Source organism: Triturus cristatus, chromosome 5_2 (assembly GCF_964204655.1).
Source record: "Triturus cristatus chromosome 5_2, aTriCri1.1, whole genome shotgun sequence".
In the NCBI taxonomy this organism is placed as follows: Eukaryota; Metazoa; Chordata; class Amphibia; order Caudata; family Salamandridae; genus Triturus; species Triturus cristatus.
Genome location: NC_140588.1, coordinates 168,233,254 through 168,252,534, shown reverse-complemented (window position 1 = coordinate 168,252,534; position 19,281 = coordinate 168,233,254). Strand labels below are relative to the sequence as shown.

The following is a 19,281-nucleotide window of genomic DNA, read 5'->3' as shown; positions in this document are numbered from 1 at the left end:
AAGGTCTGCAAAATCTTCATGGTCTGCTGCATGCTGCACAACATGGCAGTTGAGAAAGCTGTGCCACTCATCCTGGATCAACATGACGAGGACTATCCACCCGTGGAGGACGAAGGGCTTGGCAATGGGGCTAGTGATGTGGAGGATGTGGAGCCGCAAGAGGACATCCGGACTCGGCTCATACGCGACTTCTTTGCTTAGTGGTGAGTACCAGTGTCTGAGTGTGCACGCATTGGTCCCCGTGTGGCATGTGTTGTGATGTGTGTCTCAACCTGCATGTATGTCACGTGAGTCAGAGGTGTGTGTGGGTGTGCCACTGGAGTGATGGTGGCAGTGATGGTTGTATTTCCCCAGTCATAATTGTGACCTAGCATGTTGTCATCCATACATGTGTCGAGTAAATGCACATGCAAGTGGCTGTGCTTTTTGTGGCTGACTTCTTGTGTGTCTCTCTTCCCCAGGTACTTGCGCATGCCGTCTGCTGGTTGCATTGTTGTGGCACTGCTATTCCTCATGGACACGTCATCGTGGGCTGACTCAGCGTTACAGGCACGGACACGTTTGGAAGTCTCCATAGGGTAAGGGATGCATCAGGGGTGTATTGGGTGTGGCAGTTGTTCACGATGTATGCACACTGCCCCTGTCGATGTTTGGTTCCTCTGCAGCCATGTAGCATCACCATGGGACACGACATGCAGCTGTGTACACCTGAATAGATGGTCTGCCTGGTTGACAGTCATCAGTGATGGGATAGTGAATTGTGATGATGGCATCAATGTGTGTAATACTGCCCTCGGACACATACGGTTAGCATTGGCTTGACATGGTGTGGGACTTCCACATCAGCGGATCAATGGTGTATGGCAGTCTCTCCGTGAGCAGCTGTGGGTGTTTAGCTGTTAGCCGACAATTGTGTGCCAGTTCCATGGCTATCACACATTTGTGCTGCAGAAGGGGGGTGCCAGTGTTGGACCCACATGTTACTCCACAAGATGTGTTCATGTGTACTTCAAGTTGCCTCTGCAATCCCGAACACATGACTAATAAAGGTGTCCCTATGCCTCCAAGGTGCCTCTTCTCAGTCAATGCTGGTGTGTTGCCACGGTGCATCCAGCATGTCTGGCATGGTTTTCCCTGATAGTGGCTATGTGTCGATGTGTCGAGTAGCAAGATGCAAGCTGTGTGTGTGGGCTGAGACTGTGTATTGGGAATGTAGTCAATGACTGTGTGGGTATTGTGACATGTGCCATCCCCATGCATCCAACGTTGGCCAGGCACCTATTCTCTGCATCCACCGGACTCAAGCTTGCAGGACAATGTTCTGCCACCTGTCTACACATACCTGGGTGCCCCCCAGGACACTAGACATGATCCCTGACCTCTGCGCATGACTGTTGCTGTACTCAATGTGTCTGTCAGCACGGTTGTGCGGCCACCCCCTCAGCTGGTTGGGCCCATCACGGGTGTGGATGGTGCTCCATGTCTGTCTTGCCTAATACACTGTGACCCGTGTGTCCTGTGCCAGACTCAGGCCCCAGGGTGTGGATGGTTGGAGTCAAAAGAGAGCTCAGGCATGTTTAGACTTTACAACACACATGTAAGGTAATAACGCAACCAGCAGGCATCTTCTCTTCATGGTGTGAATTTTTATTTGGGGGGGGGGGGATAAAGTGAGGGGCTTTCCGGGAGTTTGGAATCCAAAGTTCAGTAGGGGAGTTGGTGTCCTTGCCATTGGAAATCCTCATAGTCCATGCCACAGTCTTTGTCAACATTGGTCAGACAGTGACCAGCAGGGCCATGTGGCAGAGAATGTCTCTTGATGCTGTGATGCTGTTGCTCCAGTGGGCCAGGTGCCAGGCCAGGTGTCCTGGGAGATGGTGATGTAGCGCCGACCCTCACGGTCCTTTCCGTGGACGACCCGGCCTCCTGCGGGGACCCTCAGCAGCAGGCCGTGACGATGTTTGGGATGCTCCGTCGGATGTCTCCTCCTCCTCCTGATCCCTCCCTGTGGGTGGTGATGTTCTACGCCGTCTGGCACAGGGAGGGTTGCCCATGTTGTCGGCCATCCGACGGAGAGTATCGTGAATCCCCTGGAACACCGTCACTTGCTCAGCCTGTCTTTCCTCCATCCTCCGTTGGTGTTGCAGTAGACAGGCATGTTGCTCCGCATGTTGCTGGGCCTGCTGGGTCTTTATCTCATCGAGAGTCCCCTTGATCTCATTGAGGGTGGACACAACCTGGGCCATGCCCGTGGTGTCCTGCCGGTATGTGTCCATGATGTTACGGACATGGGCAAATACCGGTTCCCCAGCCAACTGGTCAGGCTCGCGCCTCCGCCGTCCTCCACTCCCACCACCCCTGCCCACTTGCACCTGGCCTGCCCTTGTGGGTACATCGGGTCTCCGGGACCCCTGAGGGGTGGCATTGGCGTTGTCGCCTGCCTCCTCCTGGGTGACCGGGACACCGTGTCCCTCCTGGCCAGCCTGGCTGCATTGTGGTGGTGGGGCAGGGATCCTGGGTGTCTCCTGGGATGTGGCAGGAGTGGGGGTGGTGGTTGGCACAGTTGTACCTGACGCAGGTGCTGCAGGTGGTTGGACACCAGAGGGGCCAGGTCGGTCGGGGTCGTCCACAGAGTGGTGAGAGTCGTCGCTGCCGGTGGGATCGGGCTCCCGCAGATCCGGGTCCTGTGAGTCTTCCCCCCCAGTGTTGGGGGGTGAACCATGACATTGACCTGTGTGTGAGAGAGACAATGTTAATTTTGGTCCATGCAACATCCATGTTTCATCAGTTTCAAAGTTGGCACTTTTCCTCTTGGAATTAGGATCTGTCTTGCATTCCACTCACAGTGCACTTGTGCATGGGTGTGTCCCTTGTGCACCACTTTGGCCCCTTTAACTATGTGTGGCACAGTCTTACTTGCTGCGTCAAGTGTGACTGCAGTCAGCAGTGGAGTGGGCAGGTGTGGCGAGCCATGCATTGGCGCCTTCCGTGTAGCACTGTACATGTGCACATGGAGTGGATCCACACACTTATATAATGCAGGTAGCTGTCGTTGTGCTTGTGAACAGGTTGTGACATGGCCCTGTGTTTTGCCATGGTGAAGAGGGGGGGTTCTGGCACTGGCCACCCTTGGCTACATGCACGCAGTCTACCTGCTGACGAGCAGACATTCCCACACACCACACGGCTGATTTGCTCTCCCTGTGTCTCCCTCCCTCTCTGTTCTCCTCTCCCTCCCTCTCTGTCCCCCTCTCCCTCCCTCTCTGTCCCCCTCTCCCTCCCTCTGTGTGTCAGCCTCCTCCCTCTGTCCGTGTCCCTGTGTCTCCCTCCCTCTCTGTCCCCCTCTCCCTCCCTCTCTTTCCCCCTCTCCCTCCCTCTCTGTCCCCCTCTCCCTCCCTCTGTGTGTCAGCCTCCTCCCTCTGTCCGTGTCCCTGTGTCTCCCTCCCTCTCTGTCCCCCTCTCCCTCCCTCTCTGTCCCCCTCTCCCTCCTTCTCTGTCCCCCTCTCCCTCCCTCTGTGTGTCACCCTCTGTCACCTCAGCCCAGCTTCCTAGACACACACTTTTTCCAATCCTTTGAATGGCCCTTGGCTTGTTGCTGTGAGTTTGTTTCTGATCTCCAGGCACCCATTGGGTGTAGTGTCTGTGTGTGCGCTGCTGCTGTGGTTGTGTGTGCTGCCACTCTTTCACAGTGTTGGCTGTTCATTAGCTGCTGTCATGTGCAAAACAGTGCCTTCACCCCCATGTGTTGATGCAAGGCGTCCGCCATTTGCTGGCGAGTCTTTCCTGTGTGGGGACACACTGTTTGTCTGGCTGTGACCTGGGCCATATGGGCAGAGGGCATTGTTGTCTGCTTCTGAGTTGCACTATGTGATTTTTGGGGCCCACCCTCCCGCCATCCGGGTTACCGTGTCATGTGTTGGTGTCTTCTGTGGCCTGTGACTTGACATTGTCCAGCTGGGTGCATGGGGCATGGTGGCGGCAGTGGCATGTGCGTGTTCATGGAGTGTGGTTGAGTCATGCGATAGGTTGGGGTGGTTGCGTGCCTGTTAGTGATTTTGGTTGTGGATGAGGTCCCCCCCATGTGAGGTGCGTTGTTCGTGTACTCACCCGGGTCTCGGAGTCCTCCTAATCCTTCGACTGCCTCCACCGGCTGTATGGCCATCACCCTCTCCTCCCAGGGCTGGTAGTGTACGGGTCTGCGGGAGGGCCCTCCTCCAGTGGCGTTGGCCTGGTTGTGTTCCTCCAGCATCATGGCTTGGACCCTCCTCCGCAGATCGTACCACCTGGCTTGGCATTCCTGCCTGGTCCTTCTGGTGTCCGCAACAGCATTCACAGCATTGACGATGGTCTGCCACATGGCTGTTTTTGCTGCAATGCTGGTCTGTCTGACCAATGTTCCAAAGAGCTGTGGCTCGACTCTGAGGATTTCATCAACAAGGACCTCCAACTCTCGGTTACTAAACTTTGGATTCTTGTTAGTGGGCATGGTGAGGGGTGTGGGTGTGGATGGTGGGGGGGGTGTGGATGGTTGTGGGTGTGTGGGTGTGGTTGTGCAGGTGTGTGTGTGTGAATGTGATGAGGGGGTGTTTGTGGAGGTGGTTGTGTGAAGGTGTGCAAGTGTAAGGTGTGGTGAGGCTTGTAGTATGGTTCTGTGGTGTCTGGCAGCAGTGAGTCTGTTGCAAAGGCTCATGGTTTGTGTGTGTGGGCCCTTTTTATTGGTCCATTGGTGGGTGTGGCTGTGTTTGAAGTTTGGGTGGGTGTGTTATAAGGAGTGGTGGTGTTTTGGGCCTCTGTTTGTTTTTGGCAGTTGCAGGTCAGTGAATGTGTTTTTTTAGTGTTTATTGGCCATGTTTAGTGGCTGTGTGCCATTCGAATAGTGTATTCTTGTGTTGTTTTGTTTTGTCCTGGTTGTGTACGTGCGTTTTGAGCGTGTGTACGGTGCGTACATGGGCCATTTGGTTGTACGGTGCTGTCCTTGTGTGTGGCTTGGTACGACTCGTACATGCGGTTGTGATGTTGGGGCCTGGGGTGCGCTCCGTACTTAGGAGGTTGTGTTGGGGATGCGACGGGAACGTACTGGGGTGTACATAGACGGTGGTACGACACGTACAGGGGTGGGGGTACGAATCGAACGTACTGGGGTGAACATAGACGGTGGTACGACACGTACAGGAGTGGGGGTACGACTCGAACGTACTGGGGTGTACATAGACGGTGGTACGACACGTACAGGGGTGGGGGTACGACTCGAACGTACTGGGGTGTACATAGACGGTGGTACGACACGTACAGGGGTGGGGGTACGACTCGAACGTACAGGGGTGTACATGCACGGGGGTAGGACACATACAGGGGTGGGGGTTCCACTGGAACGTACTGGGGTGTACATACATGGGGGTCGGACACGTACAGGGGTGAGGGTTCGACTCGAACGTACTGGGGTATACATGCATGGGGATCGGACACGTACAGGGGTGGGGGTTCGACTCGAACGTACTGGGGTGTACATACATGGGGGCCGGACACGTACAGGGGTGGGGGTACGACTCGAACGTACTGGGGTGTACATAGACGGTGGTACGACACGTACAGGGGTGGGGGTACGACTCGAACGTACTGGGGTGTACATAGACGGTGGAACGACACGTACAGGGGTGGGGGTACGACTCGAACGTACTGGGGTGTACATACATGGGGGTCAGACACGTACAGGGGTAGGGGTTCGACTCGAACGTACTGGGGTGTACATACATGGGGGTCGGACACGTACAGGGGTGGGGGTTCGACTCGAACGTACTGGGGTGTACATAGACGGTGGTACGACACGTACAGGGGTGGGGGTACGACTCAAACGTACTGGGGTGTACATAGACAGTGGTACGACACGTACAGGGGTGGGGGTACGACTCGAACGTACAGGGGTGTACATGCACGGGGGTAGGACACGTACAGGGGTGGGGGTTCGACTGGAACGTACAGGGGTGTACATGCACGGGGGTAGGACACGTACAGGGGTGGGGGTTCCACTGGAACGTACTGGGGTGTACATACATGGGGGTCGGACACGTACAGGGGTGGGGGTTCGACTCGAACGTACTGGGGTGTACATGCATGGGGGTCGGACACGTACAGGGGTGGGGGTTCGACTCGAACGTACTGGGGTGTACATACATGGGGGTTAGACACGTACAGGGGTGGGGGTACGACTCGAACGTACTGGGGTGTACATAGACGGTGGTACGACACGTACAGGGGTGGGGGTACGACTCGAACGTACTGGGGTGTACATAGACGGTGGTACGACACGTACAGGGGTGGGGGTACGACTCGAACGTACTGGGGTGTACATAGACGGTGGTACGACACGTACAGGGGTGGCGGTACGACTCGAACGTACAGGGGTGTACATGCACGGTGGTAGGACACGTACAGGGGTGGGGGTTCGACTGGAACGTACAGGGGTGTACATGCGCGGGGGTAGGACACGTACAGGGGTGGGGGTACGATTCGAACGTACTGGGGTGTACATAGACGGTGGTACGACACGTACAGGGGTGGGGGTTCGACTCGAACGTACTGGGGTGTACATACACGGGTGGGGGTGTACATACACGGGGGTACGTCTCGGACGTACGGGGGCAGGGGGGAGTGTTGGGCGCGTATGCTGGCACATGTCTCCATGGTTGCTATGGGAGTTCGGTGCGGACGGTGTTTTTTCCATACGGTTGTAAGATCGGACGCACGGGATGGATCGTGATTCCTCGGTCGGACTTCACCTTTCACATTTGTACGGTAAATCGTCCGAGGACGTGTCGGACACATTTTCCGACCCGAGGACGTGTGGGAAATCATTCCCGATGCGGTTCGTATGGACTTTTTACCATGCGAATCGTGATTGCCAGTTCGTACGGCACTTGTACGATTTGTACGGTAAAAAGACCGGATACGAGTCGCACGGGGAATTTTTTTACCGGATCGTAATTGGCACCCGAGTGAGTTTGAGAGAGTAAACTATTGTCTGTCTATTTCTTTGCAGATGTTTGAAGCCACCCTGTTGGCTGATTCTTTGTTTCTACTGACACGATAAAACTCATAAAAAGTACTTTCGAATTTCCTTTTGAAGGAGCTGTAGCGGGGAAAAGACCCTGAAATTCCTTCTTCTGCTTGGAGGCACATACACTCTGGGGCCTATTTACAAACCTCTTGTGCCGCCGGTACATCACATTTTCCCCTATTAAAAAGTGACTTGTAAATAAGCCCCTGGATGTGCGCATACACCACTGCATGTTTCCTAGGTAACAGGGAAGCAGATTCATCAGGGACCCTTATGCCTTTTAGTAGCTGCCAGAATTGAAGTCCACTCCAACAAGTAGCACACACATATTTCACAGAGAACTTACAGAGGAGAAAATACTCTCCCTGCTATAGATTTCTTTAAGGCTACATTACTGAATAATTTGCTCTCTCAAATTTTCAGACTTGTGGGAAATAAGCATGAATTAATTCGGAAAAATTAGATTAATGCTTGGAAATCAACTGACATACATTTATACTAACAAGCCTAGGATTCTTCTTAATCCCCTGAAAGTCAGAAATCTACTCCAAATGTAGGGCTAACCATACAGTGGTAGATTATCAACTTTTTACATGGTCTAATATATTTAAATAAAACAACAGTTGATGGAGAAAGCAGCTTGTCACAGAGCCTCTGGGTTACTAAAAAATCCCTCAAAGCATTAGGAAACACAGGTGCAATTTCTGCCACAGGAAATGTTTCCTTAATTTGAAGAGTGTAATGATCAAATGAAAGCTGTATATTTTTATTAAATATATTGACTTCACATACCATAAAACAATCTCGAAGGATAAAATTGCTAATGCCACGTAGTCGAAGTCGCGTTGGCCACATCTCCACTGTACGTTAACACAACGGAAAAGTTCAAAAGTGTGGCTATAGTTGTCCATGTAGCATAAACTGCAATTCCATTATGGACCTACAAAATAATTAAGATCTTAAAAGTAGGAATAACATTACGACAAAAAGGGGCATTTTTTCCTATTTATTCATTCTTGTTTGCATGAATCCCTAGAGATCCAATGCCTAGTTGAAATAACTTACTGCACCAGTACGCAGGGCACCAGGTAGCCCCTAATAAACGATGCACTGAGTCCTCTCCTTTTTTTTATTGAAAAACAAAATGCAATACAGTCATCTCATAATAAGCAACAAGGGGACACATTTAAGCACTTAGTGGAAGGAGCTCATGTGGAATTCATCTTTTGAAGAAATGAGATTGCGCCATAAAAATACTTTAAGGTACAGAATTTATCCTTCAGTCCAGTATCCTTTTGGAACATCTAACTCTGAAATGTGGTAGAGGAGTTTCCCCAAACAGAGAGGGATGACAATCCCTAAAACCAAACATAAGACACTTGATAAAGACGTATTGCTACCAAAGAGCATTTACAAGCCATTTCTTATGGAATGGTGTCAAACAGGAAAATGTGGAGAGGTCACTGAAGAAGAATATTGAATTATCTACCTCGATTTTGAGATTTAAAACAAACAATGCATGTGCAGTAACAAATTCCTTATGTTCTTGTGCTATGTGGCCCTTTTCTACCATATGAGTGAGATTAGCTTGAGAGGACAGCACAGTGAGTAATCACATTCAAGTTTTGCATTTTATTAAGGCGTCCAACAGCTACACAGTATGATTCTTTGCTGAATGTATTGCTCCATGTGGGCTGATGTTTAGTAAGTTTGGCAAGCTGCATTTGGGATTTGAATTCTGAGTTCAATTTTCCATCCAGTTCTCTCTTTTCCTAAACAGGATAAACTTTACTGCGGGGGTAAGTTAGATTATTTTGGATATTGAAGTTTCCCAATAGAATTGGCCGGTTAGCAATCCTATTATTTAGAGAATTATATCTGCCTTGTTTGAGACCTCATTCACTAGTGGCATTACAGCTTTCGGCACAATTATATAGTTTCTTTATTTATACTTCACTAATGGGGAGATATAAAAAAGCCTTCTATCAAACACTGAATAGAATAACAGAACCACTGTTTATTACTTGGCTTATGGTGTGTATATCTTTTTCAATCCACTCTTGCCAATGTATTTTCTTACCTGCACAGCAGCTTTCAGTAATGTCCCAAATTGAAGACAGCAAGAGGAGTCTGGAGTTTACTTGCAACTCTGCACCCACATAACACAATGTGGAATGTGTGGTCTTAACCGTAACCATAAAGCAAGAGTGCACTCTGCGCTTATTAGCTGTTAATGAAGATTGTAAACAGTCACCGGAGGACATCATTTTCTATTGAGACACAATTGGGGATGTCTGAATTGTTTGAAGCCTATATGTAGCTTATTACAGGATAAATGCCTTGAGGTAATTCTTAAGGTCAGGAAACTCAAATCCTCCAAAGGTGGTTGGAACCTTAAGTGTTCTGATGGAAAAGACTGGGATGTAGTTGACACTCCAGACAAAGTTTAAGAAATTGTGTTTGGATGACGTCTACAATAAATAGCTGTAAGGTAGACCTAAGCTATTTAACACATGAGGAGTTATTGGCAAAAGGTTTATTTTCACTGTATTATCCTAAGCACAATGACTAAGACCCGACTTACTCCACCTTGCAATGTTGACCCCCTTCATTACCACTGGGTGACCATCAAAGGGAATACATTCACTGGTGCCTGTATGTGAGATACTGTGATTTAATGGACCTAGCATAATGTTTAGTTCAAAATTGTATGCTGTGCTCACAACTGTGCTTTATAAAAGAGCTAGTATCCCAGGGGCAAAAACTGACTTAGATATTTGCATCTCTAAAACGCCAGTGAGAAGCAAAGGACAAAAATGTCCAATAAACCCTCCGAAGCTAGAAATAGTTACATAGCATATTGGGTACAAGAACACCAAGGAAAACAAGCATTGGAATAGCCAATAGGTCTCGCCTTTGGGACCTTATAAGTGTTTAGCCATGCAACAGTTGCATAACTAAATACTTATAAGGTCCCAAAAGCGTGACCGATTGGCTATGCAAAGCGGCCGCGCGGCCGCGAAAGTGAAAGTAATCGCGGTAAAGCGCGGCGCGAGCGCCCACGCACATGCACTGTAGCTCTAGGCTGGCCTGGTAGCACTTTTTGGAGCTCTCTCAAAAAGTCTCGCCAGACCAGCGCATGCGCTGGGTCAGGCGAGACCTAAAAACGGAGTGTCTACAGATTCATAAATTGGGATAAGGTAGACTCGAATGTTTACTGCATTTGCCCCACTGTGTGATGTCTCTTTTTAAAAAAGTACATAAACCCTAACCGACATGCTTCACCATCGAGCTCCTCATGGCCAAGATCGTAACACTATTACGAGGTGGGCAGCCTTGGGAGCACTCTGCGAGGTGTTTTACTGTGTGTTGAGTGGAAAAAGCTATTAAAGATGAATACTCTCAATTGCTGTGAGAAGAGTGAGTATTCAGCTCTCAAGAGGAAGGGGTCTAAAAGTAAAAATGCATAGGGGATGGTAATTGGCTTGAATATTCTGTTCTGAACCTCCGTGCTGCTGAATTATAAAGTTAACAAGGAAATATGGTGGAATTTTGTGATACATCCCCGGCAGTCAATTTTGGATATTTAGAACACATTTACAATGACAACACAACATGGACAAATTCCACTGGTCTACAACCACTGTCTGTTACCATCTCCTATCCACCCGACCCCTCTGTTGTCTTGTTTCCCTATTAGCATGTCTGTGTCTCCCAAACAGTAGTTCTTATAGTCGTGTATTTTAGTTTGGCACATGATGAATAGTGACATATCCACCTGACCTCAGGTAGCAAGCCTTATCACACTCTACAGGAGGCATCTTGTGGGTGAGCACAACTTACAGTGTAACGGCACCCTCCTTATGCATGGTCAGCCAGTGTTTCTACATGTCAGGGTGCTGAATGTGCACAACTGCGTACATGTGTATCACTGATACCCAATACCAATATTTTCCCCTGAACGTTTGTGAGGATTTTGCACCTCACCTAAATGCATTGAAGATCAGTTGTGGCAGACTTGCTCGATCAAGAGGAGATTCTGCATTGAGAAGAAGGGCAAATAAAGGAGTAGTTGTATACTTAAAACAACATAAAAGCTATCTGAGGAAATGTCAGAATTTAAATCAAAATGCTTACCATTTACTTTGCACACAGTAAAATCTCTGATTCACTCTGGAATTTGGCCCTGGGGATGCTGAACCTCAGAGTATCAATCTCATCTAAGAAAAATTCTACACCAGTTTCACCTTCTGCCTTAGAAGCAGGCCCTGAGTGGGAATGAGGGAGCTGTAAGTACAGGGGAGGAAGAAACTGAATATGCAGGGACTGATGTAGATTCCCTCAACCTACCAGTCAACTCTGGATTTTTCGTTCAGGGAAACTGGTTGTCAACAGTGGTGGCTCCTCCGCTAAGGTAGAGGAACGTCACCCCACTGCTTCAGCTGCCAGCTGAATACAATACATAAAATGATAATAACGCTCATTATTATCATTTAGTTTTTTGTATTCAGCTTGAAGCTGAAGTCAGGACGGAGGTGGCAGCACCTAAAGTGCGCATGATGCTTTGGCCGGCAGTCTTGGGCCGTCCAAAGCCACATGCGCACTCTGCAAGTTATCCACGCTGGCTGAGAACATGCACAGCCTGCCAGCCCCGGTATAAGCGCTGAACCATGGCGCTCTGACCAATTACAACGCTGCTAAGGCAGCATTTTGATTGGTCAGGGGATTCTGGGAGGCTGTGCACTTCCTGCCGAGAGGAGGATGGAGAAAGAATAGGAGGCGCCCAGCGGTAAAGATGTAAGTGCTTTTTCTTATTATTCCTCTCCCTTTCCTCCTCCTGCCCCACAACCCCTGGTCGGTAGCAGCCGCTACTGGTTGTCAACTTCTGTAGGCTCACCGCATTGGCTCCTATATAGACACCAATTACCATTCATAGTCTGTCCAGCCCCCACACAACACGTGTACCTAACCATGCACAGACGATAGAGACTATACAGCTATTCGACTATGGGGACTATACAGCTTTTTTAGGGGGAAAGCTTGTATGCCCTCTCCTTTCCAACTGTACAAGTGAAAAGGCCTGTGCCTGTGCAACTATAACCAGCTTACACCAGCCAACAGTAGTATTCACCCTCTAGAGATAAGGCGCTGAGTGATAGTAACTTTTTGCGTTGAGTTCCTCAATGTTGTGCATTTGGATTTAATTCTTCACACTCGAGTGCCCGTGGCGTGCATGTTTTCTGAGCATGCACAACATAGATCAATCTACACATGTTTTAGAGACTTTAATCCATCACCACCCAAAAATGTATGTTACCTAGTTTTACCTATTTGCCCCGATGCACAATAGGGGCCCTAAAGGGTAACATTCAAGCCAAACCTATAGTACTCAAACTGACAAGTTACAGAAAGCATCATTGTTTCCTCTGCGAGGTGCCCAGGGAGTATCTTTAAATATTTCTAAACATTTTCTTCGTCACAATCCAGCATCCATGCCAGAAAATAAGCATGATACGATAGTTAGTTTTTGATGTTACCATAAAAATGTACACCAAATATGTGAAGTAGTTCAAGTGAGTCTACACCTCCAGGCACAACCATGCTACATTAGCTTCAAGAGGCGCCTGAACACTGAATACAACAGAGAAATGATAGACAGGGAATAACTCTCTAAATCAGACCACTTTCTGACTTCCTGCCATCGTCCTTATTCAACTGTCGTTTAATTTGTGCCAGTCGTTGCGGACCAATAAGGATTTTTTATCATCTTTGACCCAAAGCAAGAGAGAGAAAGGCAGAAACAGGAGAAAGGAGGAGGAAGAGAAACACAAGAAAACAGCGATTCACAGGGAAAGCAGAAAACAATTAAAAATCAATTATGGCAAAGTCAATAGGTCTAGCCTTCAGCAAACCAATTGGCAAAGCAGCATATGGCAAAAAGAGGGAAGAATAAAAACAAAACAAAAGTCAACATAGGCATAAGTCATCACACTTGTGGGCATATGCATCATGATTCCAAGTCGACTAGGCATGCTGTGTTAAATGCCTGCATGCTTCACCACGCATTCACATATGGCATGGTTCAGCATACATTTTGTTTTTACTCACCGTTCCAAGACAACGGACGCCAATCGTGGAGGAGTAAATATAAAGAAAGTCAAATGTACACAAACATAAAAAAAGGAGTAGTCTGGCAACAAATTGAAGCAGCTGAGCCCTCCAAAATATTTTGTAAAAGCATTTCTTAAATGAGCACAATGAGTGAAACACAGAGGCGTGGGCAACAAGAGATGGAGGGAGGGGGGTTGCATGATCAAGGTAGGAGCCTGAGGTGAGAGGGAGAAATAATTGTTAAAAAAGAAAAAAAAAAAAGAAAAGATATAGCAACTATACAGGAAGGCTGAGGACGGAGTAACACGGTGCAAATGGGGTGGAGTGAGCATTTAGGTGGAAGCAGCTAATGAGGAAGAGAGGGCAAAAGAAAATGCCTGCAATCCCATAAAGTGATGAAAGACAGCAAAAAGTAGTTCCCTATATGTAGGCAGTGGAAGGATAAAAGCCATCCAATTAAAAGATTGGTAAAGAAACTGTGCTCCAGAGGAGGGAAAACACACGGAGGAGGAAAGCCATTGAATAGGAAGCAAGCAAATGAGACTGACAAGAAAGAAAGTCTGTGCCAAGAAACAGGCTGGCACAAAAATGTACTAGTGCAGGACACAATATGCCTTTTTGACAACATACCCCTAAAAGCTGGCTGTAAGCGAGGCTCAAAAAAGTGAGATAAAGAAACAAGAAGTGTAGAGTGGTGGAGGAAAGACGCATGGGGTGGATTCAAGACTAAGATTCCTTAGTAATGGCAACCCTGGCATTCAGCAATGGGCCATAAGAAAAAATTGGGCACCTGCACATTTTATTTTGTTTGTTTGTTGTTTTTCTATTTTATTCAACAGATATCTGTGAAGTAGCTATGGTGTGGTACTGCACACAATCCTTATATTAACAATAAAGTGGAACTTACGAGAATCCGGATGAGCCAAAGGTCTATTTTTCTAGACTTCTGCAGCCATAAGCCATTAATGTACAGTGCGCGGTAAGAGATGATGAGGACACAGTAGTTTGTGAAGGCAATGAATGCCAGGAATACCAGGGCTGGAATGATATACCTGTAAAAGAAGAAGTGGAACAATAGGTGCATGGAGATACGGTGACATTTTCACTATATAGACAAATTAACAGAATTAGCCAGGGGTACAGTGTTTAAGAGCTGGGAAGTGCTGCTACTGTTCCATCAAAAGCACTACACTATGGGCCAAAAGTTCAGCTACTTGGTCATAAGAGCACCTCTGCTGAGAGGAGCTGGTACTGTCCCAATGAAAATTCAGCAGATCTGCTGATAAGTGCTAGCATTGTCAAATAAAGAGTGGCAGCCATGCAGATCAATATAGATGCCACCTGCTCCCTAAAAGCGGCAGTATTGTGTCTTGGAGGTGAGGTGTATAAAGTGTCTGCATGCCACCAGATACAGATGTCTTTGGGTGTCAGAGGGTGACAGGGGGTCACTAGGTGAGCAGTCATTTTTGATAGCTTTCTTGAATCAGTACCAGAAGGGGGATGACGATGGAGTGTCCCAACACCGAGATAGCCGGTCGGAAGAAAAGGATGCAATGTGATCTGTAATTTTCCTCTCACTACTATTAAGCAAAGGCTGGTAGGATTCTGCTTGCTTTTTCCACATGACTTGAAAAAAGGGACGAGTTATAAACACATTTTTCATTGAGAATTTGAATGAGCCTTTAAAAATCTAACACTGAACCCCCAACTTGACTACTGAAAACCAACGGGCGACCCGATTGAATGCATTCTTGGTATTTCCTAGGATGATCCCATCCCTACCTCTAATTGCTGTCTGCTACATCAAAAAACGAGATGGCCATATTCATATGAACAGTGGAATATCTACTAGGGATAAATCCATGCTGCATGAGGAAACCAATTGATAGATTATCCCAGCCAAACGATTACCCAAGACTTTCAAAAACACCAGTGTTAATCAAAGGATATTAGGTCGTAAGAAGGACATTTCCTGGGGTGTTTATTTTTCTCCAGGAATACCACTATGTTTATTTACATTTTTGATAAAGGGACATTTAATTGCTCAAAAAACCCATTGATTTTATCAAGGAAAAATGGGCTAACCTGCCATTAAAAATTCAGATGGAACTAATTTTGAACCAATGGACATACTTCCAAGTTGACCTTTCATTCCAATGATTTTCTCCCCCAATGTAAAGGGTTTTTCAAATTTAGTGGGGAGTTCTTCATAAAGAGGCATTTTAGCCCCAGCCAGAATGGCCTAGGATACTCAACAGAACAGTCTGAATCTTCATAATTAAGTTGAGAATAAAATTCCCAAAAGACATCTAAAATTCCCACAAATTTGTTTTATCATCATGCCAACGTTATTATATACCCTAAAATTATATTCGTGATGGCCTTTTCGCTAATATTAAGGGCCAATGTCTCACCTACTGACTATGCTCGAACACTGAGTGATTATGATGCACCCTTTCAATAATGTCTCTGAGCTGCTTTTATGCAAGCAACATCTGACCACTTAATGTTTGTAAATCTCCTTTTCCTCATCCAGGCACAGGCGAGCGGATCAAAAACCCATACTCAAGCTCAAGATTTGAAAGTTGTATACATGTGTTTTCCTTTTGCCAGCGAGCTCCTTGACGACTATGACTAGTAAAACTAAGCATGGCCCCCAGGATCACTACCTTGGCTGTATTCTAAGGATGTTCAGCTGGGGAGCCTCCTCTAAGCTTATCTGACCACTCTTTGTTAATAACATCAATAGATCAGCACATGCAAGCTCCCTCTGTACCGATGCAGAGAGGAACCGGTTGGCAGCCATCTTCCTTGAGTGTTTGAGCAAGCCTTAAGGATTTCTCAGTGACCTCATCACTTTTGGTAAGAAATTCTGTATGTTCCCTGAAACAAATCCTTTATTCTGCCTTTCACAGCGTCTAGGAGGGTAAGATCTGCTCCCCTCTATCCCTTGCCGAAGTGGAGCTTCACTCTTGTCACCTCCTCTCATGGCAGTCCACGGCATTTAGTCTTATGCTCTGTTTTGCCTCAGCATCCCGCCCTCCTAGCATCTGCCACGGGGTCTGCTCTCACCATGAGCCAGCATCCAGCAGGCCCCTGAGCCAAGTGCAAGGAGGAGCTTCATTCCCAGCTTCCTATGAGAAGTTGTGTGTATGGCTAAGCACACGGTACTGCACAAAATCCAATTCAACACCCAAAAGCAGGTAAACAATCAAGCCTCCATTGATGTTTTTCCTTTTCACTCCCTCGGGGACCACATGCATCGCTCAGCAGCTGCACGAATAATGTGCTATCAAAATCATGTAAGCCAATTATGATGACTGATCGGCCGATGCCACCCCAGGCAGCATCATTTCCACCCATCCCTATCTTTCTTAATGCAAACTTCATTCAGTAAACTGTGTTTTCGAGGGGAGTCGCCTATCCATTTAAACGAGCATTGCTGGGAACTCGAGTCCAGGTACCGAGTCTCAGAGACTTGGGCTAAAGTGTTGGAGTCAGAGTTAATTTTGTGACCGTCACTCTTATCTACTCCAAATAACCAGGAACTGTTTAAGTTCTGCTTTAGGTTTTGCTTTGCTGTGTTATGGAGAAACCATATACACAATTTCACATGTAGTTTGAGAAACTGCATATTTGTATTTTGTGTTGTGGGTTTGTATTTGAGGGTAGGTGAATGGCGATACAGCGCCTCTCCTCCACCACCCCAGAGTGAATACATTCACCTGCATGGCTTTGGTCACTCTGCTTACAATCTCAAAGTGATGCTCACTGAAAAGATCCCAGGAGTTACCACCAAAATGTTATAAGCGCCATCTAGAAACTTTCCATTCAATCTTTCCCTTCTCTGTCAGTAGATCCCCCCAGTCTCCCCCCCTCTCCACCTACCCAGCTAACCACAGGCCTCCACAATGTGTCAGTTGTCAATTCTTTCCAGTCCGAGTCCTTTCCAAATGTTTGTGTGCCTCAAGGCACCATTTCACCAAGCAATAGAAAAAAAAAAAAACTCCTTACACAATTCTCTGTTCTTCCCCTCAAGTCCTCCCTCTTATCTGGGGCCATGGAGGCCCCACAACATCCTGCTGTTTTACCTGCTCCTCCAGAGGATGTTACTCATCAGACCCAGATAAGCCTAGTCAACCTATCTAGCTTTTTCTTTCTTGCTTTCTTTATCCTGGTCTGGCAAGGTAGGCGTGGAGAGAGGGACTCTGCGGAGAGTCAGGCTTGCCCTTTCCTCCTCAATGTTGGCAGCGGAGTGGCAGTGGGGGGCACTTGTTTCTGGCTGTCGCTGGTGAAGTGATATGATTCCTGGAGGCCCAAGTGTATGTCAAGCGGTGCTTAGTGGGAACTATACACACCTAAGGTGGTAGGTAATAGAGCACAGGGGTTCAGCAGAGTAACAAAGATGATGGTAAGTATTTGGCACATTGTATAGGATGGCAGTAACCGATAGGGGCAGTTCATCCTCACCAGAGCTCCACTCACCACCCTCAATGTCTGCATCCTCTTCTGCAAGAGATATCTCAGTTTCTCTGGTTGAGAACATTTCATAGCTTTTTTTGCTATATTATGACTTTAAATGGTGAATACTCCTTTAGATAGATCACAGTTTAGACTTACTCTCGATCCCACAGGAAAAGCCAGCCAATGTTGAGAGCGTTGTTGAGCATCCACACAAGGTAAAACCAGACTGGAATAGATCTGGCTTTATATACATCCATCCATTTTCGTTTCTAAGGTCAAAACAAAAGTAATGAATTAGCAACAATACATGTGTTAGAAAACTAGAACAAAGTGTGTAATCTCATATATAACCCTAGGTTATAGGCATCTGCAAGAAAGACAGCTCTCACATATGCCAATGTTCAGGTTAAATGGAGAAAGCTCCAAAAAAGAGGTGCTGCAACATAGATTGCCTATGGAAAAAGAACCGCTTTATAGAATTTCAAGATCTTCAAATGGCTCAATCATTACTTTACGCCACTTGTCTTCGGGCCAGACAAGATGGTGGTTTTGGGAAGAGCTGCTTGGAAGCCAGACAGCCTAGTTCAAACTGCAAACGAGAGGCAAGTGAAGGTATTGAGATATTGGTTACTTTCAGGATATTAATGTCTTATTGAGATGATAAAAAAAGCACATTTTAACCATCCACCTGAGAAAAAACAAATGGGTGGCGAAGTGAGCTAAAAAACGATGATGGATTCAACCCAGATATGTGACTGGGGGGTGAGTGTCCGAAACGTTTCGGCGCTCCGTCCATCATCTCCTTGTGTTTGCTTTGTTCACTTTAAGTTGGCAGGGAATGCCCTGACGTGGGTCCCTTGCTCACTTTGCCACTGGATTCAAGCTAGCCTAGCTGATGAGGGAGGTTATCCCGAAACCGGTCCCAGAATGCTTGTTTCCGCTCCAGGGAAGACCTGGCTTGGTAGTTGGAGCTGGACTGTTCCCATGAGGCACTGGGTCAAGACTGATTTGCATATAGCTGGTTCCGAACTGGGGTGGCGAAGTGAGCTAAAGAACGATGATGGATTCAGCTCAGATCTGTGACTGAGGGTTAGTGCCTGAAAAGTTTCAGTGCGCCGTCCATCTTCTCCTTGTGTTTGCTTAGTGCACACCTTCAATTAAGCCACTGATCATTAGCTACTGATTACTCTACAACACAGGCTAACCCAATATTCCTCACCAAGAAAAGGAGTATGTTCTGCAGATGCAAGAGTGCCACCTTAGAGTAGAGTACCAACTTGCCATGGATAAGTGTTAGAAATCGGAGTCTCTAGTTGGCAGTGGTATACACCGGTCCAAGTAGGGACCCTACCTTCTAGTCAGGGTAAGGGGATTACACAGCTAAGATAACCCCAGCTTATCCCCTTGGTAGCTTGGCATGAGCAGTCAGGCTTATGTCAGAGGCAAAGTAAAGTATTTATACATAACACACACAGTAAGGCAGTGAAAACACTACAAAATGGACACCACACCAGTTTAGAAATATAGCCAATATTTATCTAATCTGAACAAAACCAAAACGACAAAAATCCAACATACACAAGGAAAGATATGATTTTGTTAAGAATAAAGCAAAAATACAGTTCTTTGAAGTTGATAGCGCCAAACATGGC

The 19,281-nt window shown here is 47.2% G+C and overlaps 1 pseudogene across 1 annotated transcript in view; it reads right to left on the bottom strand.

The window, feature by feature from the left end:
- LOC146822740 (uncharacterized) overlaps window positions 1–19,281 on the bottom strand; it is a 456,948-nt pseudogene that overhangs the window by 62,294 nt on the left and 375,373 nt on the right. The window contains exons 4-6 of the transcript XR_014961787.1: window positions 17,786–17,898; window positions 14,073–14,217; window positions 7,847–7,994 (exon numbers count right to left, since the gene is read on the bottom strand). The product of XR_014961787.1 is annotated as an uncharacterized LOC146822740 (transcript). The remainder of the gene's footprint in view (window positions 1–7,846; window positions 7,995–14,072; window positions 14,218–17,785; window positions 17,899–19,281) is intronic.